The 25,820-nt window shown below is 44.8% G+C and overlaps 1 protein-coding gene across 1 annotated transcript in view; it reads right to left on the bottom strand.

The window, feature by feature from the left end:
• AGTR1 (angiotensin II receptor type 1) overlaps positions 1-25,820 on the bottom strand; it is a 64,708-nt gene that overhangs the window by 31,698 nt on the left and 7,190 nt on the right. The window lies entirely within an intron of this gene.

The following is a 25,820-nucleotide window of genomic DNA, read 5'->3' as shown; positions in this document are numbered from 1 at the left end:
GAGCCAACGAGCCCGAAGCGTGGCGAGCGCAGCGAGCCCCGCGAGGGGACGCGGATACCTGTGAAGCCCGCGATGGGCCGCGATACCTGTGAAGGTATCCGCGTCCCCACGTGGGGCTCGCTGCGCTCGCCACGCTTCGGGCTCGGTGGCTCGCTGTGCTCTCCACACTTTCCATTCTGAACTCCATGCCAATGTGGATAGTAGGGGTATGAAAAGGTCGGAGGACACGTACCGCCGCCCCTCGCGGGCTCGCTGCGCTCGCCACACTTCGGGTTGGCGTCTATAGCGGGGTGGCGTTAAAATTGGGGGCCATTTCAAACATCAGAGGGGGTTTCTATTACAATAGGGTGTTTTGGGTCATTTCACATTAAAATTAATGCAAAATCGCGTCGATCGCATCGCATCCGATTTGGTTGGCATGCGATGCGATCGACGATTTTGCTGACGCGATGCTCACAATCAAAATTGGTGGCGCCATTCTAGGAAACAAGTACCGTTCAAAAAGTATTACCTGCACATATTTTTTTGACTTGCGATATTCGATGCCCAGGAGCAGGCAGTGCTTCGCAAGCCAAATCAGACACTGTGCGATGTGATCTACAAGCGATGCGTTTTGAACTAAAAAGAATGCATCTGACCATTGCACCGTGTGTGGGCACCTTTAAACCTGCACTGTTAGTGTGCCTTGAGTACCGAGGTTGGAAATTCCTGCTCCATCCGATATCCGACCTCCAAGTGCATATTGGTAAAAAAAAAAAAAAAGCATATGTAAAAATATAGTTTAAGCCACAGGTTCTCAAACTCATTCCTCTTGACCCCACACAGTGCATGTTTTTGCAGGTCTTAAGGTGCCCATACACGTACTGATTATACGGTACGTTTTGTGCTAAAATAGCATCGCATTGCATGCGATGTGCGTGCGATTCGATGCAATGCGATCAAAACACAGTACAGAAAGTATGTGCAGCACATACTCTTTGCACTGTGCGATGGGATGCCCGCGGGAGCATCCTGCATTTATCGGTATGTGTATGGGGGCCTTAACAGAATCAAAAGTAAAATAATTAGCTCCACCTGTGGATCTTTTAAAATGTGTCAGTGAGTAATGAGTGCACCTGTTGGTTGACCTGGAAAACGTGAACTGTGTGGGGTCCGATGATGTCACTCTGGGGCAGCCCTGCATCTCTGAAGATGCTTGACTGCCCTCAGAGGGACAAGTGAGAAAAAGTTATTAAGGATCTCTATGCGCACAAAAACTGGATGCTGCTAAACAAATAGTGCAGTGAGTGTCATTCAAATCACACACAGAAATAATACAGAGGACAATTGATAAGCACAATGTCCAGCGCTTCCAGAGTTCCCAACGGACCAAATTATCACCATATGTGATTGGTAATAAAGAATAAATAATGTCACCAATAGCAGGTCCGAAAATGGTTATCCGGTTTCTTGAAACCAGTGGTCGGAAGTAATTTTCCTCCATTTTGGTTATATGTGGAGAGAATAAAACAGCCAATAGTGCATAATATTAAAAAATATGACACTTTAATACAAATTGCACTTACAATGAGTTGGAATTAAAAAGCATATCAAAGATATCCAAGGCATATACAGGGGGGATGTCCACAAAGGTACCAGTGGTAAACAGGCTCCAGCTCCGGAACTGGTGGTCAGAGTCCACAGGGATCCAGTCCTACATTGTAGATGAGAAAGCAAGACACGCTAAACGCATTTCGGATATATTTATCCTTCGTCAGATGCCCCCAGAGGGACATCATTGGGATTCCCATTGGGGCATGCCCCCTTCACATTAGGCTGCGCCTCTGGTGCACAATGGAAACAGAGAGCGCACCCAGTGTCAGCGCACCTGGTGATGCCTCTGCTTGTGTCTGGCATATAACAAACATCCCAATATAAGGGAAGGTTGTAAGGAGGGACAAAGATTGCACACTTGTAGGCCTAAATATGCAGGAAGCCCTGGCCTAGATTTCCCACAAGACAACCTAGCCGCCTGCCTAGGGCACCTTAACCTTTTTGTTTATTTTTGGGGATTTTTTTGGGGGGGAGATATCATTTGTTTTTGGGACCCCTAAATTGCTGAATGTCACCTCCTCAAGAGCAGCTGGACTTACCTGTGATGCCACCTACCTGATGACATAGACATCTTTCTATCTAAAGATGCAGTCTCCACCAGCTTAACTATGAAAGGGTTTCATGTGCAGCTGCATCGTTAACAATATATTGCATAATAGATGATACGCATGATAACATTATTGATATTATTTGCAGAGAGAGTTAGATTTGGGTGAGGTGTGTTCAAAACCTGGAAGGGTGGTTTTGGCAAAACAAATTCTGGAACACGAGCGGAGATCCAGATCCAAAACCAAAACACAAAAGCCAAAAAGTGTCCGTTCCAAATGCCTTAGTAATTAAAGTTGCAAAGCCATGTGAACTGCAGGTGGGGAAAGTGTAACGTGCAGACTAAGTAAAATATGCCTAGAAGTATTCTTTTGACAGGCGTATTCGTATTCTGAATCAGGTGTAGGAATGTATACGCAAATGAAAGAATACCAGTAGAAACCACCATTGAATCACCAACCGTAGTGATTTGAATTTGGCCCCAGCCCTGATGGTTGGGGTATACGCATTTCTATGCATGTGTAAACACCAATAGCGAACGGCTTTGGCGAGTTAAATATTCTCCAGGCTGTTCGCTGCAGGTTTTAATAAAAAAAAAGGCAGGGTTCAGAATGAAAGATCTTGATCAGTATAGCTCATTCTGTACACACACACAGAGATTTGCATTCACCTGCTAAGCAATTTGGCTAGATTTTGACTGCATGCGCTGACTTAGGGCCTTATTCTAGTTCACTCTTTCTGACAAAATCCTTCTTAGATGGACAAACCATGTGCACTGCAGGGGGGCAGATGTAAAATGTTTATTTTAGATTTGGGTGGGGTTTTACTTCAAAGTGAGATCTATATTGCAGTGTAAAAATAAAGCAGCCAGAATTTACCCTGCACAGAAACAAAATAACTCACCCAAATCTAATTCTCTCTGCACATATTGGGGGAAATTTACTAAAGGAAATTTGTAAAAAAAAAATAGGTGTATTTGTATCCAGAAATACACTTATTTTTGACATTTAGGGGGAAATTTACCAATATGAAAAACCTAGTTTTTCATATTAGTATTTTCCCTACGACTGCATACGACTGTTTCAGTCGTATGCAAAGTCGTGTTCCGGAGGGTCATTTACAAAGCAGTCATATACGACTGCTTTGTAACCCTCCGATGTCGTATTAATTTGTATTAGTGGCCGTATATACGGCTGCTAATACGAATTATTTGTAGCAGTCTGCACGGATCAGTCAGATCCGTGCAGGCTGCAGAGTGTAAAAAAAAATAGAAAAATAAATAAATATAAAAAAAAAAACGGCGTGGGGTCCCCCCCACAGCCGAAACCAGCACCAGGCTGACAGAGCCTGGAGCCGGTAATTAAAAATCAGGGAACCCGACAAATAGGGGTTCCCTGATTTTTAACAACCAGCCCCAGGCTCCTGCTCTGGGGCTGGTTCCCAAAATATGGGGGACAAAATGAGTAGGGGTCCCCCGTATTTTAAGAACCAGCCCCAGGCAAAACCAGCCAGCAGGGTAATGCCACAGCCGGGGGGAGACTTTTTATACAAGTCCCCCCGGCCAAAGCATTCATCCCTACCGACCAGTCAGCCTAGCCAGGGGCCCTGGGGGAGTGGGGACCCCCCCAATAAAGGGGTCCCCCCCTCCAGGACTTACCTGACCAGGCTGAAGCCTGGTGCTGTCCCCGATGCCCCTGGGCGGTGGGCATCGGGCTGATTCAAGTGTAAAAAAAAAGATTAAACTATTGTTTTTTACTGTGGCACTACAAGTGCCAGCAAGCTGGGACTTGGAGAACCACAAGTCCCAGCCTGCTGCGCATTAAAGGGCCCACTGGCACAAATTTTAAATAAAAGTTTAATACACACTTCACACACACACTGATCTACCTATCTTGATCCCGTCGGTAGGTCGCTGGCTCCGGTGTCGGCGGCTCCGGTGTCGGCGGCTCCGGGGTCGGCGTCATGTCTGAAGAAAATCCATGGTGGACCTGTGGAAGGAATACTACTCACCAGGTCCTCCATGGATGGTCTTGTGTCTTCTGTCTTCTTTTCCAGGGCTTATTTCTTTATCTTCTTTCTTCTTTCTTCTTCTTTACGCTGCCGGCTCCCGGGACATTCAGAGCTTCAGAGATGTTTCCTCCTCGACGTCTGGACTAAGAATGAATTCTAGCCAATCAGGAGACGCCTAGCGGCCAATCAGGAGCCAGTAAAGTCGGCTCCTGATTGGCTAGAATTCATTCTTAGTCCAGACGTCGAGGAGGAAACATCTCTGAAGCTCTGAAAGTCCCGGGAGCCGGCAGAGTAAAGAAGAAGAAAGAAGAAAGAAGATAAAGAAATAAGCCCTGGAAAAGAAGACAGAAGACACAAGACCATCCATGGAGGACCTGGTGAGTATGATTTCTTTCCACAGGTCCACCATTTATTTTCTTCAGACAGGACGCCGACCCCGGAGCCGCTGACACCGGAGCCGCCGACACCGGAGCCAGCGACCTACCGACGGGATCAAGATAGGTAAGTATCAGTGTGTGTGTGATGTGTGTATTAAACTTTTATTTAAAATTTGTGTCAGTGTGTTTTGTGTACTATTTTTTTAACTGTGGAACTACAAGTGCCAGCGGGCCCTTTAATGCCCAGCAGACTGGGACTTGTGGTTCTCCAAGTCCCAGCTTGCTGGGGAGGCTTGCTGGCACTTGTAGTGCCACAGTAAAAAACAATAGTTTCATCTTTTTTTTTACACTTGAATCAGCCCGATGCCCACCGCCCAGGGGCATCGGGGACAGCACCAGGCTTCAGCCTGGTCAGGTAAGTCCTGGAGGGGGGGACCCCTTTATTGGGGGGGTCCCCACTTCCCCAGGGCCCCTGGCCAGGCTGACTGGTCGGTAGAGATGAATGCTTTGGCCGGGGGGACTTGTATAAAAAGTCTCCCCCCGGCTGTGGCATTACCCTGCTGGCTGGTTTTGCCTGGGGCTGGTTCTTAAAATATGGGGGACCCCTGCTCATTTTGTCCCCCGTATTTTGGGAACCAGCCCCAGAGCAGGTGCCTGGGGCTGGTTGTTAAAAATCAGGGAACCCCTATTTGTCGGGTTCCCTGATTTTTAATTACCGGCTCCAGGCTCTGTCAGCCTGGTGCTGGTTTCGGCTGTGGGGGGAACCCCACAACGTTTTTTATTTATTTATTTTATTTTATTTATTTTTACACCGCAGCCTGCACGGATCTGACTGATCCGTGCAGGCTAAAACGAGAATACGACAGGAAAATGGTGTTCTATTTTTCTGCCGTATTTTCGTGGACAAAAGCAGCCATCCTATCGATGGTGTAGACATTCGTACTTGTAAATACAAATACGAATGTTCCATCCATAGGACTACGAATTGTTGTATTTTGGGGATAGAAAATCCCGAAAATACTAATTCGTGAAAAAAAGGTGTATTTCTCCCTACGAATACACCTTTTTTCTACGAATCCATATTAGTAAATTTCCCCCTTACTATACAGAAAATACGGCAATTCGTATTTGTATTGATGTGCTATCAATACGAATACAAATTGCTGTATTTTCGGGATAGTAAATGTCAAAAATAAGTATATTTCTGGATACAAATACACCCATTTTTTACAAATTTCCTTTAGTAAATTTCCCCCATTATATCTTCCCCCCTGCAGTGCACATGGTTTTGTCCATCTAAGAAGGATTTTGTCAGAAAGAGTGAACTAGAATAAGGCCCTTAGTTAGCAGGAGATAATCACTCGGGGCATACACACGGAGAGATCTATGCTTACTTTCTAAACAATCTAGTCAGATTGCTTAGAAAAGAGCACAAAATCGCTCCGTGTGTATGCCCCTTAAGAAAGCGAGCAGGTAACATTCTGGAAGATCATTTGCATCCTGGCCACAATCTATTCCAACTGCTTCCATCTGGCATAATTTATACTACAGATCGAAGTTTGTAAAAAGACATAGAAATAGTTTCTTCCCTCAGGCTGTCACCGTGTTAAATATCTGAGATAGTCAGTCAGGCCAGAGCATGTGACATTATAGTGCATTTTATTGTGGATGTATGCTTTATGTGCTCTTTTTTATGTGTTCTCTTGGGAAATGTGGATTATCAGAACTGAAGTCTGTGTATATTCTTGTATACATGGCCAATAAAGCTGATTCTGATTATTCTAATAACTGCTGTTAGCGATTATGAGGCCTTTGCAAATGCCTTAATAAGGGAAAAGACATTTCAAAAGAAGTGTATACAAATGCCAATAACTGTGCTATAGCACAAAGAATTCTTCTCTTGATATAAAATTCTCACAAATACTTAATAATATACGGTATAAGAACCCTAAATAGCATAAATGTTCTAAAGTATATACTAAAGCTTCTAAAAATGAAAAGAGGTGTTGTTGCCCATAGCAACCATCACATTCTCTCTATCCTTTCTCTAGGCCGGCAGGGGTAGCCAACTCCAGTCCTCGAGAGCTACCAACAGTTCACAGTTTCTATCTCACCTCACAGATTCACAGGTGCACTCATTACTGACTGACGCGTTTTAAAAGACCCACAGGTGGAGCTAATTATTTCACTTGCGATTCTGTGTGGAGACCTGGAAAACGTTAACTGTTGGTAGCTCTCGAGGACTGGAGTTGGCTACCCCTGCTCTAGGGCATCCTAGTAAATGATAGACATATTTTGATAGCAACCAATCAAAATATGTCTATCATTTTCTAGAAAGCCCTATAGAAATGATAGGCAGAATCTGGTTGCTATGGGCAACATCACCTCTTCATTTTTGGAAGCTTTAGTAAATTTACCCCATATAAAGAAATTAAAAATAAATAAACAGACAAACACAAAATCCAATATAAATGGTAAATATGAAAAGGGATAAGGAGTTCCTTATATTAGTTTCGTAGGGGTAAATTTATTAAGATGGGAGTTTATTGAAGATGGGGTGTTGCCCATAGCAACCAGTAAGATTCTACACATTATATTCTAAAATGTGCTTAATAAAGAAGATGTCTAATCTCATTGGTTAGGATGGGCAACATCCCATCTTCAATACAACTCTCATCTTAGTAAATGTACCCCTTAGGGTGGGTACACGCTAGAACCATCTCAGACTGATATGTAGTTTGTGGCCAAACTGGAACAACATATCGGCCAAATCGTTCAGTGTGATCCCAGAATTGCCAGTTCCCCGGGTTGTATGCAATGTCCTCTGGTCAGCCGTGCTGCTTGGCCAACCAGAAGATATCGTGTATGATGCCATGCTGTTGAATGCCACAGAGACTTCATAACTGTTATAGAGTGTTTGAGGACCTGTGGTCCTTTATATTTTCATGGGTGGTGGCAGGGCCATACTGGCAATCTGGCACCTCTGCCAACTGCAAATGCAAGATGGACGATGGACTGGTGGGCCTATTCAGGCATAGAGAGACCTGGATAGCTGTGTGCAGCTTCTGGGATTTCCATTTGAGTAAATCCAGCCCCCTCTGAGCCTCCCCTGCCGCTGGACCCGCATGTCTAGAAGAGACTCATGCATGCCCCGGTCAGTAGCATACAGGACCCAGTAAGGACATGTGTATGCACTAATGCCAGGGCTAAATCAGAGCCCTAGTCTGTCGTTTTGGCAATAAAGAGAGCTGTATGATACAACGGCAAAGAGTAAGAGACTGCAGAAGACATCTTGTGTGTCTGGAGCAGCATAAACTTACCAGGCTGGGCAGACAGCTTGTCACTCTACCCATGGGGTTTGGCTTTCATTGGTGGTGGCGTGTTGGGTACTTGTTTCCTAGCACGGCCACAAATCTTGGCCATCGGGGGTAATTTTAGTGGCCTGCGACGCGACCGACGTGATGCCCCCGATTTTTCCATTGAAATGCATTGAAAACAGTGAAAAATCGGGTCGGTCGCGTTGTGTGCGCCTAAAAATGCTTAAATGGTCCACCCGCGATGGCCGCGATTTCCCCATAGGGAACAATGTTAAATGCCTCAATTTAGCCGCGATGCCCCCGATTTCCCATAGGAAACAATGTTAAATGGGTCAATTTACCCAAATCATCATAGAGAAGCATGGTAAATGGGCCAGAAAGCCCAAAAAACACCCCTGACCAGTGAAATGTCCCCCCAAAAGTAGTTCACGCCACCCCGCGATGAACGTGAACCCGAAGCGTGGCGAGCGCAGCGAGTCCGCGAGGGGCGGCGGTACGCGTCCTCCGACCTTTTCATACCCCTACTATCCACTAGGGCGTGGAGTGAGAATAGAATAGTGTGGCGAGCGCAGCGAGCCACCGAGCCCGAAGCGTGGCGAGCGCAGCGAGCCCCGCGCGGGGACGCGGATACCTTCACAGGTAAACGCGTCCCTTCGCGGGCTTCACAGGTATCCGCGTCCCCTCGCGGGGCTCACTGCGCTCGCCACGCTTTGGGCTCGGTGGCTCGCTGCGCTCGCCACACTATACTATTGCATTTGGTAAGAGGGGTCAGAGGTGGAGGCAGAAGGCTGACCACTGACCATAAGGGCAGCTGGCCCAATAAAACATTTTTATTCTTCCTTGTTTTATATGGCAAAGATGCTGGCAGGAGGCCAATCCTTGGCAAAATGGGCAGCAGGCCCTTCGAGGTTTGTTATTTTCTATGTTTGTTATTTTATGTACATGATATATAACTGCATTTATTTAACCATTCTTATTTTGCCATTTTTAGTTTAGAGTAGGGATTTAATATTCCACTTAGTCTAAATAGGCCTCCCTACTCAATAAAAAGCTGACCCCCTTCAAGCTATAATTCGGTTGTCAGAGTCATTATTTCATAGATAAGTGGTGTGAGTGGCAGTTGACTGCATCTGACTGTGTAAGGTTTATACAGGGCAGGTGCAAGGGTTCTTGGCACCCTAGGCAATACTTCTGCCTACTCACCCCCCCCCCCCCCAAACACAGCCAATTACCCACTTTCCTGGTCAGTCAGGTGAAGGGACAGTGTTAACCTGCTCACTGGGCTGAGAACATGTGCAGCCTACCGAGCAGGTCTGAATTAAGTGTGTAGCTGACCACTACTTGTATTTATTTTTTTAAATGAAAAAAAAATGGTCTCTTACTTTTGAAGAATGTAAATCCAGGGGGCAATAATTCATCATCTCGTGTGCCACAGATACAATTTCCACAGTAAATCTTGTTTCATAATTCACAAAAAAAGAAAGTGTAATTCTTATCCTGCATTTCTCTAACCCTCCGTGTCTCTACCATTGCATTACCTCCTTGCCCCTTCGCTTTAGAGGAGGTTATGATTAGGCACTGGACAGAGGGTTAGGATGTGGGAGGTTAGAGTTAGGCACAGGGGAGAGGGTTAGGCTGTGGGAGGGGAGGTTAGGATTTGGCACAGAGGAGAGGGTTAGGCTGCGGGAGGGGAGGTTAAAATTAGGCACTGGACAGAGGGCTAGGCTGCGGGAGGTTATAATTAGGCACAGTGGAGAGGGTTAGGCTGCGGGAGGGGAGGTTAGGATTAGGCACAGTGGAGAGGGTTAGGCTGTGGGAGGTTAGAATTAGGCACAGGGGAGAGGGTTAGGCTGCGTGAGGGGAGGTTAGGATTAGGCACAGTGGAGAGGGTTAGGCTGCATGAGGGGAGGTTAGGATTATGCACAGTGGAGAGGGTTAGGCTGCGGGAGGTTAGAATTAGGCACAGTGGAGAGGGTTAGGCTGCGGGAGGGGAGATTAGAATTAGGCACAGGGGAGACAGTTAGGTTGGGGGAGGGGAGCTTAGAATTAGGCACCGGGGAGAGGGTTAGGCTGCGGGAGGGGAGGTTAGGATTAGGCACAGTGGAGAGGGTTTGGCTGTGGCAGGTTAGAATTAGGCACAGGGGAGAGGGTAGGGCTGCGGGAGGGGAGGTTAGGATTAGGCACAGGGGAGGTTAGGCTGCAGGAGATTATAATGGCACAGGAGAGATGGTTATGGGTAGGCTTTAAATAGATACATTTAGGATGTGTACAAAACATAAACATGTATAGTGGAATAATCAGTACAGTATGTCTACACATACTAAAAAAGTGTGGGTGAAATAAGGAGGAATTAGGAAAACTAAATTCCCCTCCTACTAAGAGAATAGCCTGCTGCACCCCCCTTATCCCCACCATTCCCCGTGTCCATGCCAACACACCCTCTCCTTCTCCCCGGCTCTACACTCTATGCCCCTTCCCACAAACTCTCCCTGTCCTGGCTCTCTGTTCCAGATCTCCCCCCCCTCCTCCTCCACCTTCTGCTTCAGCTGCTCAATCTTATACTCACCCGCCACCTTGCGGTTGTTTCCTAGCCGGGTGCTATAAAGGTGCTGCTTGCCCGGGATTTTTGCCTCCATGTGCCAGATGGGCGCGGGCTGAGCAGCACAAAGCACCATAGCCCAAAGAGCTCCTCAACTTCTTCCTGCTGCTGCAGCTGTATAAATGGCTGGTACCATTAACAGCTTCCCCAGCAGCGCAGCAAGGGGGTGGGCAGGCGGCTGGCTGATGCCTGATTAATGCTCTGAGTCTCAATTTCTGCCTCCCGCCATCTACCTCCCACAAACCGCGGAAACATATATATATATATATATTTAAAAAACCTGCTCGGAGAATAGAGGCAGCTCAAGGGCGCCCTCCAGCGTCAGGTGCCGTAGACAGCTGCCTAAAGCTGCCTAGTGGTAGCGCCGGGCCTGGGATTATATTCATTGTATTATACTCGGCTCTGCAATCGTCAAATCTGGACAGGTAAGATGCTTTTTTATTTGTGCCTTTATTAATATGCAGAGTCATTGACCTTCTTATGGAACTTGGCAAATACGCCTCCTGCTGTGAGAAGCTTGTGTGATGGATACTAGTCATAGGCTAGTTAAAGGTATGGCCTATTATTAAGGTGGCTCTTGTTGCAGGTCATTCACAAGGAATAAAATAGATAAACTATGTTTCAGATTTCCAATGTACTGATGAAACCAGGAACAGGTTCCTCTCAGAAAGTTACTCACATGAGTCTCTATGGGGTGTATTCAATGCGGCCGATGAAGGAGTTTTTATGGAGAGGATGTTTTGTTTTTAGCGAGGATCACCAAATACAAGCCATCCTCACCTTTTAACCCCCTCGTCTGCCCCTCGCCCTATTCTATGTTCTGGGGGAATCCGGTGAAAGGCGAGGTCTGCGGCTACTGCAGCATGCCCGCTGCATTTATCACACGATGACAGTGGCGGGCGGCTCCTGCCTTTAGACTTAAGGGGGGGGGGGGGCAATTTCCAGGGTACTGCTCGTTGCAAACAGTCATTAATTATTTGCAGGTTATTAGTTTGATTTGCACTGTACTAGTGTTTGTATGCACATACTACAGTATAAATACATGATGTACTCATATGCACACAAACACAGGTACAGAGCAAAATACACACTTTTAATAACTTTAATATTAATTAAAGTACACAAAATTATACTCTTAACAAAGATCTACACACAAATATTATTAAAATAAAATAAACTTCCATGCACCTCCCTGGTGCAATGCATACCTTCCTTCAGCTGCATCACACTGAGTGACTCACTGAAGTCTGGACATGCTCACTGCAGAGAATTGCTTCTGGACTGCACAGACAGCAGCCCATAAAAGCACTGTAGCTCTGGAAATTTTAATCACAGAATGGCTTCCTGTTAGAAGCTATTGCTGTCATCACTCCATGAACTGGCAGCCCAAATGAGGGAGGAGTTTCCAACTCTGTGTATGATGAGCAGTAGCAGCTTCTAATCATAATCTACTACATGCTGACCTCCTCCCCACAGGGTTTGGCTGTTGCTGTGTCTGTCCTGCTGCTTCATGGAGCCTGGTAAGAGGAGGTTACCAGTGCTCTGGTGCTTTCTGTCTGTGTCTATGGTGTTGAGATTTTAACTGGAGGCCTATAGCAGGAGCCGCCACTTCACGATGAAGAGAAATAAATAATAGGATGAGCCCTCTTTTTGTTTAGTGGATTTAAACTCACAAGAACAGGAGAGAACTTCACAGAATAAATTGCACTAGCTGAAGTGGTAAGGCTGTTTGAGTGCCCTCTGACACTAGTGGGAGACAGCAATAATGTCACTATTTAGTTCTCTGAGAGGCTTGCAATCCCTCACCAGCTGTTGCAGGGTGGCAAGCTTCCCATAGAACAAATATGATTATAAGAAAAGACAACTTGAGTGCCAGCATTCCATTATACACATGGAAATACTTTGTTTAAGTGTTGCTTGAATTCTCTGGCCAGTAAAATCATGTCAGGGATTTATGAGCAATTCATTATTTAGCTGTAAAACTATTTAAGCACATTTAGCTTTTCAAGAAAATCTGTTCATCAAAACAGTTGGTCTTACATTTGTACAATATATATATATATATATATATATATATATATATATATATATATATATATATATATATATATATATATCTTTATTTTAATTGAAAAACCCATGTTTGATTCCCTGTACGGACTGTACAGACAGCTCCTGAATATACCAATAGGTGGATTAGGCTGCAGCCTAGAGCCCCCTGACTTGGGGGGAGGGCGCCTTGCAGGTGACAGCCGAGGAATAAAATGAATGCCTAATTTATTCCATGCTTGTTAGCTATCATCCGTCCCGATGTACTGTGGGGGTAAAGTTTATGTACATTGGCCCTAATTCTGGTTCACTCGCAAAAGCAAAGGGAGAAATTTACTAAGCAATATATGGTAGGAATTGGTGTATTTGTATTCAGTCGTATTTGTATTCAGTCGTATTCGTATTTTTGAAATACAGTAATGTGGAAGTAGATTAGTATTTCGCCTTTTTACGGCTGATACTACCAGTTGAAATTTTGGTGTAATCCAGTACAAAATCGTAAAAAAATACAACTGAAAAATTCTCCATGATTTTCAGGCGTATTTCACCTCTTCAATATTTTCACATGTGAAATTACTCAGATATTAGCCCACAGCTACTCCCATGAACACAAACCCTTCTCTGCTTGTTACAAAGATGGATACTTATTTATACATTGAGAAGTTTTCATTGTGGGCTGTGGGCTACCTGATGTCCTGACATATGCATTGAAGAAGACGCTGGTGTCATGAAACAGAACATCAGCAGCAGCTTGTGCAGGTTCCTCGGAGGCTGTTTATCCCTCGTTTAACTTTTGTGCAATAGAACCTGGACGCATTGGCGGATGATGTGCTTATACAGATGTTCTGGTTTCATCATATCTAAATTCTCCGTCTGTATGATTGCATTACACTGGAGCAACATCATGCAATGGGACGCTCATGCGATGTGTCAGGCTTACACAAACTCCTGGCAGTTAGTGAGGATGGAGAAGACCGTGCACCTGCATTGGAATTAGTACCATCTGCCAATAGATGGAGTACAGAGTGTAGGTGGCAGATTACGCATCACTTGTTACAGGTTACCTCCAATGTTGACAACCAAAACCATTTTGTGTGTTTAAAAATAGTTTTTTAATGTGTTTATATTTTGCAAGAAAAAAAAGCTTGTTAGTAACATTTCCCATGGGATGTTCATAAGGACAAACAATTCTAATGTTTTCTAAAAAACATGGCAAACATCTGCAATTTTAATATACTCAATCCCATTGGTTGCCCATAGCAACATCACTTGTATAAAAGTATGAAAGATAAAAAAATTAAAAAAATTAAAACACGGGGAAAAAAAATTACAAATTAGGAATAAAAAAAAGAAAAAGAAAAATAATAACTATAATAATAATTAAAAAACTTGAACATGACTGCTACAGGCCTGTGACTTCCCTAGCACTTATTATGCATCCTACATTGTACATTCTCTGGTGTAAGATGTTGTTGGCAAAAAATAAAGATATTACAAAAGGGAAATGGTGCAATAACCTCTCATACTCAATATGCTACACTGTGGCTGGTGTAGTTCCCCCGCGAATGTGCTGCAACTTTGCCTCCTCGGCCATCTTCTTCTTGACAAGCCGCTTGACATTATAAAATCACTTCTTGTAGTGGTCAAACTGCTGCATGATACTCCCCTCTGCGTTAATGGCTGACACTGACTTACTCCATATGGTGGCTTTACGACAAGCAGACTCCTTCTGTGCCTCAGGCCCAAAGAGCTGCTGACAGTACTGGTGGATAACCCTCAACAGGGCGTTGCTCTCCGCATTGGTGAACACCATGTGCGGCTTTTTGCCACTGGGCCCAAAAACCTCACCAAGTATGTCTGCTCCTCCCTCACCTCCTCCCCTGCCTGACTTCTAACTAGAAACAACACACAGAAAAATAAAAAATAAAACACCCTCCACTCCTTACCACTCTCTCACACACAAACTCATACAAACCTCACTCACAAATAAAGACTTAAGACAAAATTAAATTACAACACAAACCACAGGACAACTTTCAAACAAATAGACCACTCAACAATCACCAGATAACTCAGCAAACTCCAACCTCTACTGCACTCTCCACACCACGCCTATCTAGCCTTCAAGCTAGGGAGCATATGGGGTTTTTTTTGTATGGCTGGGAGAACACTCACAAGTTTATACTTTAAGCCAATTACACTTAATTTCTGTTAAGCAAAATTTACGTGCCTATTCTTCAAAATATGTACATATAAAACATACACATACAAGGCATAAAGATACAAAGCAAAAAAACATAGGGAAACCAAAATATGAATACAAATATGCAAAATAAAATATGAATCCATACCACCAAAATACGCCATTGAAAAAGACGAATTGTAAAAATACGACAGGTTAGTAAATTTGGGAAAAAAATATGACTACCAAATACAAATACACTACCGATGCCGGTCATATTCAGTCGTATCCAAAATATGAATACGACTGAGATGGAGTCGTAATCTTAGTAAATTTTGCCTACATTCTCTCTTTAACGGACAAAACCATGTGCACTATAGGTGGGGCAGATGTAACATGTGCAGAGAGAGTTAGATTTGGGTGGGGTTTGTACTTCAAGCTGATATCTAAATTGCAGTGTAAAGATAAAGCAGACAGTATTTACCCTGCACAGAAACAAAATAACAAGCAAATCTAACTTTCTCTGTACATGTTACATCTGCCCCTCCTGCAGTGCTTATGGCGTTGTTCATTAGAGATTGTGCTACAGTGCCAGCTGGACAGCTTTAAGCCAAAGGGGTTTTTCTGGTTGACTTGTAAGTCCGCCAAAGCCCGTCTGGTGAATATGGGACCGCCCACCCCCCTTCGTAGCGCAGGTTCGCCCGCAAAGCTGCTTATGGATGTCTAACATAAGCATTCATTCACAGGCTAGGCGGAACCACCCCCAACATTCGATGGTCACTGATGGCGAAGGTGCAAGAATATTTAAGTGACTCTCTGGTTACTTAGATATGCGTGCATCCTTGGAAGGAAGTGGGCGGGCAGCTGACATCCTCTGCCCCTCCCCCCGCGCATAACTGGCCGTTTTGCATGGGAATACCCATGAAATCGCCAGGCCCGTCACCGCTTGCCCCCTGTCTGCAATCCTGGGTGCGTGTTTCCAGCGAACACCCTGTTCGCCATGGCCGCACGCACCCTAAAAAAAAAAAAAAAAAAAAAAAAAAAACAGTAAAAAGATATTTAACCTTAATGGATTTATACTGATTGAATTTAGCAATCCTATTTTGTATTATTTAACTTTGTGAGGCTGTTTACTCTGTGTATACTTAATACAAATTATTTTCAATTTACAGATAATAATATAAGTAGACTTACCATACTATCCCTTTCAACTGGGACATTTATGAATTACACAGGTTTAGAGGCTGGATGACTTCAAGCCTGCAAATCCCTTGATTTTATAGAGAACCTGTTTAATTCATGAATGTCCTGGTCTAAAGGGATAGTATAATAAGGTATAGAACTGTGGGTCCCGATATTTGTTTGTGTCCTAAATCTGCTTATTCAGGTTACCTGACTTGTGATTGTGCTCTGACCTTCATTTCACTTCTCTTGTGTTTCTGAACAGTCTCAGCATTGCTCAGTTCAATCTGCATCTATGCTGCCAATCAGTCAGTGCATTGCTTGATCACTGATTGAGCACCTGAGGAGGATCCAGTCTGTAGCTAAGAACAACTATAAACCTTTGGTTGTTTGTTTACTGTTTGCTTGTCTAGATTTGACTGAAGCTCCTGAATCCATGCCTCAGATTGCTGATTACCTTTCTCCCTGTCATCCAATCAATGTAAGGCATTGGGGATAAATATCCTGCTCTTAAACTCAGGAGTAGCCTTCAGCAGCATCTCTACCAGATTCCAGCTTTGGACGCCTCCTTGTTTTTGCCCTGTTTGACCACTTTTGCCATACCAGTACCACATACTTGCCTACCTGACCCTCTTCATGAGGGAGAAAATGCTCTGTTTCTGTACTTCCCTGGTAATATATAACACCTGTGGTGAAAAAGGTAATTGATAAAAAAGGTGTTTCACTACAGGTTAGAGCAATCATACATTACCAGGAACAGAGCATTTTCTCCCTTATGGAGATGGTCAGGTAGGCATGTATGCAGTACCCTGACCTTAGCCATAGCCCAGCTACCCACCTGAGATTGAGACTCCCCCCACTGTCCAGCTACTTAGCCACAGTTGACTATGGCCACTGCCCGGCTATCCACCATATCCTGATTCCCATTGTTCACTCAGTTAGCCGTTATTCCAGCCATCAGTCTGAGTTCTGTAGTTACCCAGAATCCTGCTTCTACTCTGCATCTTGTGGCATCAGCTATCCATCCTAAAAACTCCTTGTTTGGTGTAATCAGCCACTACCAGCTATAGTACCATGACAGCCTAACCAGTTGTTACTAGCTACAAAACCACAAAAGGCTAACCAGCCGCTACCAACTACAGTGTTGTTACAGGTTCTTCCACCTGCTGGCTGGCAGCCAGCTACTGTGTCACTTTGGATGAACCAGCTGTTAACAAGCTTCTAGATCTTCCACTGTCTGCCTGTGTCAGTTGTTACCACTCCTCTGGCATTGCAGTTATGCTATCTGGTCCTCCTCCGGTGATCAGTAGCTCTAAAGCATGTTAAAGCAAAGTGGCAGTAATTATTCAAGCTCCAATAATTCCCCGCAGCTTCTTTGTCTACTCCGGATTCCTGTATTGCCAGAGAGGCATTCCTGCTTATACTGTATTGTTTTCTCAGTTTAATTGCCAAGGAGGCATTCTTTAGTTTTATTGCCCAGCAAGTATCTTCTGTTCTACTGCCTAGGAGGCCCTCCTTAGTTATTACCTATCCGGACCCATTAGTTAGAGACTGTATCTAGTAATTCCGTCAGTTCTGGATTCATTACTTGTTATTACCTGAGCTATTTCTGCATTCCTGTATTCTGTGTGTTTCCATTATTCCAGGATTCTAGTACCTCCAATCATCTCCTGATCCTATACCACTCCAAGATACTAGCAATTGAAACACCACAGTCATAACTGGGTCCCCAAACTCATATCCGGGACAGTCTGGAGCTTCCAGAAAGTACTTTGATGCACCTTAGACTTTTATTGCTTATTGTAGTTATATTTTCCTTCTGTATCTTTTTTTTCATTACACCATGTATTTATGCCCCATTGTGTGCTACACCTGTGTGCTATGGCTCCACTATTTTCCCACCCTGCCAGCAACAGCCTATACAGTGCACAGCTGATGGTTGCCTCATTGGCAGGATTAGCTTACCTATATATGTCTTGAATCCTTATATGGCTCTTCTCCCACAGTGCAACCTTTGCAGTGCACTAAATATGGCTGCCTCACCTGATATGCTTGCGGGTGGGATCTAAAATACATGGGGCCAACTCTTATGTTGGCATCCTACTGCTACTGTAACCACCGATTTTGTATCATGGCTTCTAGGTGTTATCTATTGCGCCCAGGGTAAAACTACAATATGTGGTCCTTTGGTCGACAATGTCTAGGTGGACGGTCACTAGGTCAACCACTAATGGTTGACAGTGACAAGGTTGATGCCTTGAAATAGTCTATATACCATAGGTAGACATTTACAGAGAGTTGACACAAGCTTAAGGTCAACATGGGTGTGGTCGACATCCACAAGGTTTTCATGCAGTTTTCATGTTTTTTCTAGTGTAGACCAACGTGGTTCATACCTTACTATATAAGTCGGTAAAAGAACGGGGTCATAGCAGGAATACAGGATCTGAAAACTGGCAGAGCATCGATTACTGGGCCTAATTCAGACTTGATCACAAAGTAAATTTTTTCTCTATTGGACAAAACCATGCTGCACTGCAGGTGGTGCAAATGTAACATGTGTAGAGAGAGTTAGGGCCCCCATACATTAGGCCAACTTGTCCTAAGGACAAGTACAGTAGGCCCGATTTCCCCTGAGCTCCCCCGGCAGCTCCCAGGAAGAGCTTGATAAGATTTGGCACTTGATGTGCCAATTTTTTACATGTGATAAATCGGATGCGATTAATCACATGTAAACCCGGGGAGCTGCAGGTGGGGTCGAGTCAGGAGAGCAGGGTCCGTAGTAGAGGCAGGCGGGGACTGGAGAGCAGGGTGGGGTAGTGGCAGGATCCAGGGTAGTGGCAGGAGAGGTAGCAACAGGGTCCGTGGAAGAGGCAGGTGGAGACCAGAGAGCAGGGTCCGGGGGAACTGCAGACAGGGTAGCGGCAGGGTCCGTGGTAGAGGCAGGTGGGGACCGGAGAGCAGGGTCCAGGGGAGCTGCAGGCGGGGTAGCGGCAGTGTCCAGGGTAGTGGCAGAAGAGGTAGCGGCAAAGTCCATGGTAGAGGCAGTCAGGGACCAGAGAGCAGAGTCCGGGGGAGTGGCAAGTGGTGGGAGAATAGAAAAATATCCTATTCAAAAGACTGGGCGGCCGTTTATTGGCTGAAATCTCAGTCTTTTCAATAGGGAATGCTTAAGGACAAATTTCCACTAGTGAAACATGCAGAGCTGCAGCAAGATACACAATAAAGTAAACATTTCCCAGTCGATGTTGACAATTTTATTCATCTCTTATGATGTCCTTGCAAGATTTTTGGCCTCAAAGCTGGTGAAACTGGATATAACTAGACTGCATAGTAATAAAAATGTTATTTTAAGTGTGTGTGCTAAAGAAGAGATGCAGCTTACACAACATTTTCTGAAAATAGAAAACACATGTATTTTTTCTGTGAGGGGAGAACATTCCACAGAAAAATGGCATGGGATGTTCTCAGGGGGTGATATGCTTTTCAATTCCTGCAGGAGGCATAAATATTTCTTGTATCTAAACCTTGCTCTGGACGGGATCTATAGGATATTACAACATAAAGCAACACCCAAGGGAACAGACGCTTCCAAACATGAATGGGAAAACCACATTTGTTCCAGATGTAAGTTCCTACATCTTACATCACCCCAGTGATTCCCCAAACACAGAAATTATTCTCATACATGCCATTAATATTTCTTGTTTTATTTGTTGCATTGTCCTTGAAAACACTGAGATGTTTATTCAATAAGATTGGAGTTCTATTAAAGATGTTGCCTATTACCAACCAATCAGAATCTTCTTATTTATTTAGCATTTTCTAGAAGATAATACATAGAATCTGATTGGTTTCTGATAGCAACATCCCATCTTCAGTACAACTCATATCTTAGTAAATTAATCCCTGAGAATAGAATAACTAAAATCAGTGATTACAATAAAATGTGATTAATTCTAATATTTTAAAATGAGTTTCACTTGTTATAGTCCCCAACATTTCCTATATATTAGCCCAGAACTGTGACTGTGTGTATAACGGTGGGCGGAGTCATAGAGTGACAGATCGGGGCTAATAGCCTATCAGCGCACTGATCTGTCACTCTTTGACACCGACCAGCCTCTACAGTACAGCTCCGCCCACCGGGGGCTTTCCGTCATCTGCATCAGCAGCCAATCCCCACCCACTTCTCTGCCTCAGTCTCCAGAAAAAAAAGCAGCCTGTTGCCTGGAGAGGGCCATTGTTACAGAGCGCTGGCCGTGGCTCGCTGTCCGGCACTCGGTTGCTGAGGAGGCGGCAGGCAGCACGCGGGGGGGGGGGGGGGGAGTAAAGAAGAGAAGAGGAAAGGCAGAGGCATGGCCACCCCCATATCATATCCAGGCTGCACATGCATTACCGCGGCCTCCTATCCATCTCATGCTCTGCTTTATATCTTCTGGTTACTTTAATGCTATGAACTTCTGCACCTGCAACTCCACCACCCGCAGCACACCCGCACCCACCCCTCCCACACCCACAGCACCACTGGACACCTTCCCCCACCTGCTGCAACCATGCAGACATGAGTGGCAGACTCCCCCACCTAATGCACCCACCAAATGCTACCCCCACACCCAGACATCCTCAGCCTGCAGTACTCCTGCACCTAGCTGCAGCAACACCGCACCTGCCCATCCCCCACCCACAGTACTCCCACTCCCATAGCACCCCCGCGACTGCCCCTCACTCAACCACTGCAAAGTAGCAATGCAGGGAAACCTCCATATAATACAAACTATATTTCGTGCAATAAAGGCGTTCACATGTTAAGGGGGCGGATCCCCTTACGACGGTGTGAAGAGCACCTGTAGGGTACGATGAATCACCTAGTTTTACTTATAACTTTTAAAGTAATTGATGTAATTAACTGAAATTTGACACAGTCATAGAGTGTGCTGAAAGTGTGTACCATTTGCATCCAGGCAAGCTGTTCACACATGCATGATGTGAAGGCCGACTATTAATGCTTCTGACAGTGGTGGGTACTGTGGGGTCAATTGGCAGCTCTGGAAGTGGGAGCAGCTCAGTCAAAATTTCAAATAGTGGCGCCACACTAGCTGCTACCAACTGTAAGCCCAAACTTACTCTCTCTGGCAGTTTTTCAGGCTCCCCATTTTAACTTTTGTAACTATTCGATTGTAACTTTGGACTGTGCTACAGCTCCAACTCTTGGTTAGTTAAAACCTTCCATAAAATGCAGAGATAACACCCTGTATATATATGGTAATGAAAGTGTAAATATTTCAAACTACATATATGGGGTTGATGTATTAAACATTGAATAAGTGGACCCAGAGGAAAGTTACCCATAGCAACCAATCAGCTTTGAGGTACTATTTATCAAGTACATTCAATATAATGATAGGTAGAAGTTGAAGGTGAATTTATATTTCTTACATGGTTCACTTTTACACTACTCATGCTGATTATCACCATCAATGGGTGGAGCTGTAAGATTTCTCTACACTGTACTCTTTGCTTTGGTCAGGGGCTCTACCTCTTTACCCCTATTATTACTATAATGGCCAATAATGTTAACTTTATAGCACATGCATCCAACATTGCTGTTTGTCAAAATAAAATCTGTACTTTGAGCCATGATGGTGTTTACACATCGTGGACCCAGAGCATACCTACTTGGTACTGGCAAGCAGATTCCTTCTCCTCTGCTCTCTATCTTCTCAGTGACATCTTTGATGGCACCATCTTTTCAAAGTCTTTGGCACTATGCAAGAGCATTTGTTACAGCATCTTTCCATATCACTGTGAATATATTGCCAAAAGATGGCAGGCCAACTTGCTAGAGATGGGTATAAAAGGGGTGTTGCTTTGGTCTAGGAGTGGTTTGGCCCTACAGGATACTGGGTAAATGGTGCTGGCCTGGTCCCAGCTGTCTGATACTGGTAATGGTGTGCCCCATTTTGAACATAATAGAATATTTCTCTTTTATAAACATATTCTGTCATTTTTATTGTCTGTGAATAAACAATTACTTAAACAACTGCTCCTGACTGCTCATGCTGTCAGCAAGTACTCCTCCTAATTCTTTTGTTGTGGAATGGGGCAGTTTTGTATGTTTGTATGTTTTTTTTGGTCCTGTTGAAGCAAATGTGTTTAATTTTTTCCTGTTGGGGCCATTGCTTGTGTGTGTCCCCCCCCCCCCCCCCCCACCCGGCATGCTCATTGTATGTTATTTCCTCTGGAGCTTAATGGGTTTAATTTGTTTTATTGTGGGTGCCAATATGTTTTATTTTGCTTTTACTTTTGTGGTTTTATACATTTTTTGGTACTTGTGGAGTATCACGGCTCCCATGGCATGCCATATATAGTGGCATGCGATGGCATGTGATGCGATGCGATTTTTACCTATTTTGGCCGTTTTTTGACAAAATCGTATGCAATCGCATGCGATCGCATCGCATGCGATCACCTCGCATGCGATCGCATACGATTTTGCACTGAAAAGCATCCAAATGCATTGGAATTAGTATTAAACATGTTCAATGGCCCCCAACTGGCATTTTTGAGGCGGTACCACCCCCACTATCAACGCAAACCTGAAGCGTGGCGAGCGCAGCGAGCCCGCGAGGGGCGGCGGTACGCGTCCTACGACCTTTTCATACCCCCACTATCCACGTCGGCGTGGAGTTGAGAATAGAAAGTGTGGCGAGCGCAGCGAGCCACCAAGCCCGAAGTGTGGCGAGCGCAGCGAGCCCCGCGAGGGGACGCGGACACCTGTGAAGCCCGTGAGGGGACGCGTATACCTGTGAAGGTATCCGCGTCCGCTCGCCACGCTTCGGGCTCGGTGGCTCGCTGCGCTCGCCACACTTTCTATTCTCAACTCCATGCCGACGTGGATAGTGGGGGTATGAAAAGGTCGGAGGACGTGTACCGCCGCCCCTCGCGGGCTTGCTTCGCTCGCCTCGCTTCAGGTTCGCGTTGATAGTGGGGGTGGTACAGCCTCAGAAATGCCAGTTGGGGGCCATTGAACATGTTTAATACTAATTCCAATGCATTTGGATGCTTTTCAGTGCAAAATCGTATGCGATCGCATGCGATGCAATGCGATTTTTTTGCATACGATGGCCATTGTGGGAGCCGTGATACTCCACAAGTACCCATTTTTTCCTATCTGGGTCCCAATGTTTTTTTTTTTTCTGCCTTTGAGGGCCACTATATATGTTTCTTCATGTGGACTGCTTTCTCATGCAATGTGTTTTTGTCTGCACAATCAACTCAATTGCACTGCGCATGTGTCCCAATGGTGCTCATTCGGAGTTGCAGAACAGAGTAAGACGCATGCACTAAGAAGTGTAAGGGGTTACAGGGGGGCTGCTAATCAGACTCAGGTGTAATGTACAGTCGTATGGGAATGATATTGAAGTGACAAGGCATGTTGCTGACAATGACTGCGTACAGACACTGAATTGTTCACCTTGGAGGCCATACTCCGATGGATGATCTACAACTTGCGTAGGACTGTTAAAAGTGTCAATGGTGTGGCCAAAGGTGGTGTATAAAGAGTAAGAAAGCATGATTACAGCTCCTGTAGACACTAAAATTGGGCATGTCAGTCCAAGCATTGTAGGAAGAATGGAGGCACACCAGTGAGGGGCATTGTAGTGGTATTATCATAAAGTTGAAGATGCAACTAAAGCAAAAGATGCAAGAAGGGCCACAATATGTCCAATTCACTTGACAAACATCACCCAAACCCCCCTCGAAAGACCACACCCCCTCAGACCCTATTCCCATTGGGTAAACAGAAAAGATGGTGATTACTTAACTGCGCTGATTATATTCAAATAAAACCTTAAGGGTGTCTGTCCCTCCTTACAGATGAAGTTATTCTTTCATGAAATCCATTTACTGTATCCCAAAAAACATAGAAAATGTAACAATGCAAATACAGTTTTAATAAAAGACAATTTATTAAAAAAGGCTTGAAAATATAAAATACAAGATTTTCAATGATAAATGAATGGATCCACTGTGGGCTATGTGGATTACAATGTGCAGATAAGTACCATTAAGTAAGGAGATAGAAATGAGATAAAGCAGTTCAAACAGCCTGTGGTATACAGTAAATGTCCCCAGGCAAACACTGCTCCCCAGTGAAGCTCATGCCTTTAAACGTTATTGTATCAAAAGGTTAGTATTGCATAAACACTTTTATAAGGGGGTTCTTTGTCAAAACAAGCAGAGATAGCTGGCAACTATCGTAAAGCGCAACGGAATCTGCTGCGCTATATAAGAAACTGTAAATAAATAAATATATAACTATCAGATTACTGATGTATTATACTATAGATAGCATGATGGTCATAAAGAGCACATCACTGGATAATTCATGCTCAAAATACATATTTTCATTGATGAATAAATCAGTGGTACTTGTTTCCTAGCACGGCCACAATCGCGGGCATCGTGTACCTTAAAGTTAAGGTACACGATGCCCGCGATGGACCCGATTTCCTTTGAAATCAGGTCCATTTTGCCGGCAAAGGCAAAATCGGGGGCACCGCGTCGGTCGCGTGCATTAACATGGCCCCCGACGCGACCGACGCGATGCTTGCGATTTTGCCATAGGCTTCAATGTTAAAATATTTTTAACATTGAAATTGGGAGCATCGCGTCGGTCTTGTGCCATTATAATGGCACAAGATGAGATGGACTTGATTAAGTCCATTTTACATAGGAAACAATGTGAAATGGGCCAATATGACCCATTTCACATTGCATATGGCCCCGTCATGGGTTACGCAACCCCATTGTGAGCGTCACCCCACGATTGACGCCAACCCGAAGCGTGGCGAGCGCATCGAGCCCGCGAGGGGCGGCGGTGCGCGTCCTCCGACCTTTTCATACCCCTACTATCCACGTTGGCGTGGAGTTGAGAATAGAAAGTGTGGCGAGCGCAGCGTGGTGAGCGCAGCGAGCCCCGCGAGGGGACGCGTATACCTGTGAAGTTATACGCGTCCGCTCGCCACGCTTCGGGCTCGGTGGCTCGCTGCGCTCGCCACACTTTATATTCTCAACTCCACGCCGACGTGGATAGTAGGGGTATGAAAAGGTTGGAGGATGCCCACCGCCGCCCCTCGCGGGCTCGCTGCGCTCGCCACGCTTCGGGTTGGCGTCAATCGTGGGGTGGCGTTGAGGGGGTAAAATTGGGGGTCTGGGGAATATTTTACATTGAATCCAATGTAAAACAGGGTCCCAGGGACCCTATTCACATTTGATTCAATGTAAAAATCGGGTCGATCGCGTCGGTCGCATCGCAAGCGATTTGGTCGCATGCGATGAGACCGACGCAATTTTTCCGTCACGATCACCCCAATGCAAATCAAACAAGTACCAAATCAGTCATTCACAAATCAGTTACAAATACATTATTCTAGAGAACATCTCTGATGACTTTTACTGGCAATTATCTACAATGTTTCATATCATATGGTATAGCACTTAACCCATTAAAAAGTTAAAGTAGCATAGTGGTTTTATGTATCTAAATGGTTTTTAATTGATTTTGGGGCTTTTGCCTCAATTCAATTCATTTTTAGCTGCACTTACACATACATGCTTTGAGACACTGAGTTGCCTGCTCCTGAAATAAATTATGGCTATGTCTGACCCTCCTCTTGTTTAAGGACCACACATCCCAGCATTCACTGCCAAAGCATAAGCATGCCCTAAGAGCAAACCTGCGACAGGATATTCTGAGATATGCAGATCCATGACAGCTGGAGTGAAAGAGTTTGCCTGGTAGTATGCAGCAATTCAGAATCCAATGTTGCAGGACCCATTTGCGCATTCGCATGATTCTTTGGAAATTGCTGTCTTTATATTATGTAGGGGAATGGCTTCAGGGTAACAAGTGGCATAACAAGTAGAACTAATATATACTGATGTCCCCTTGCTGATTT

This window comes from Crinia signifera, chromosome 3, assembly GCF_055691185.1.
Source record: "Crinia signifera chromosome 3, ASM5569118v1, whole genome shotgun sequence".
Lineage (NCBI taxonomy): Eukaryota > Metazoa > Chordata > Amphibia > Anura > Myobatrachidae > Crinia > Crinia signifera.
This window is presented reverse-complemented; position numbering and strand designations above follow the sequence as displayed.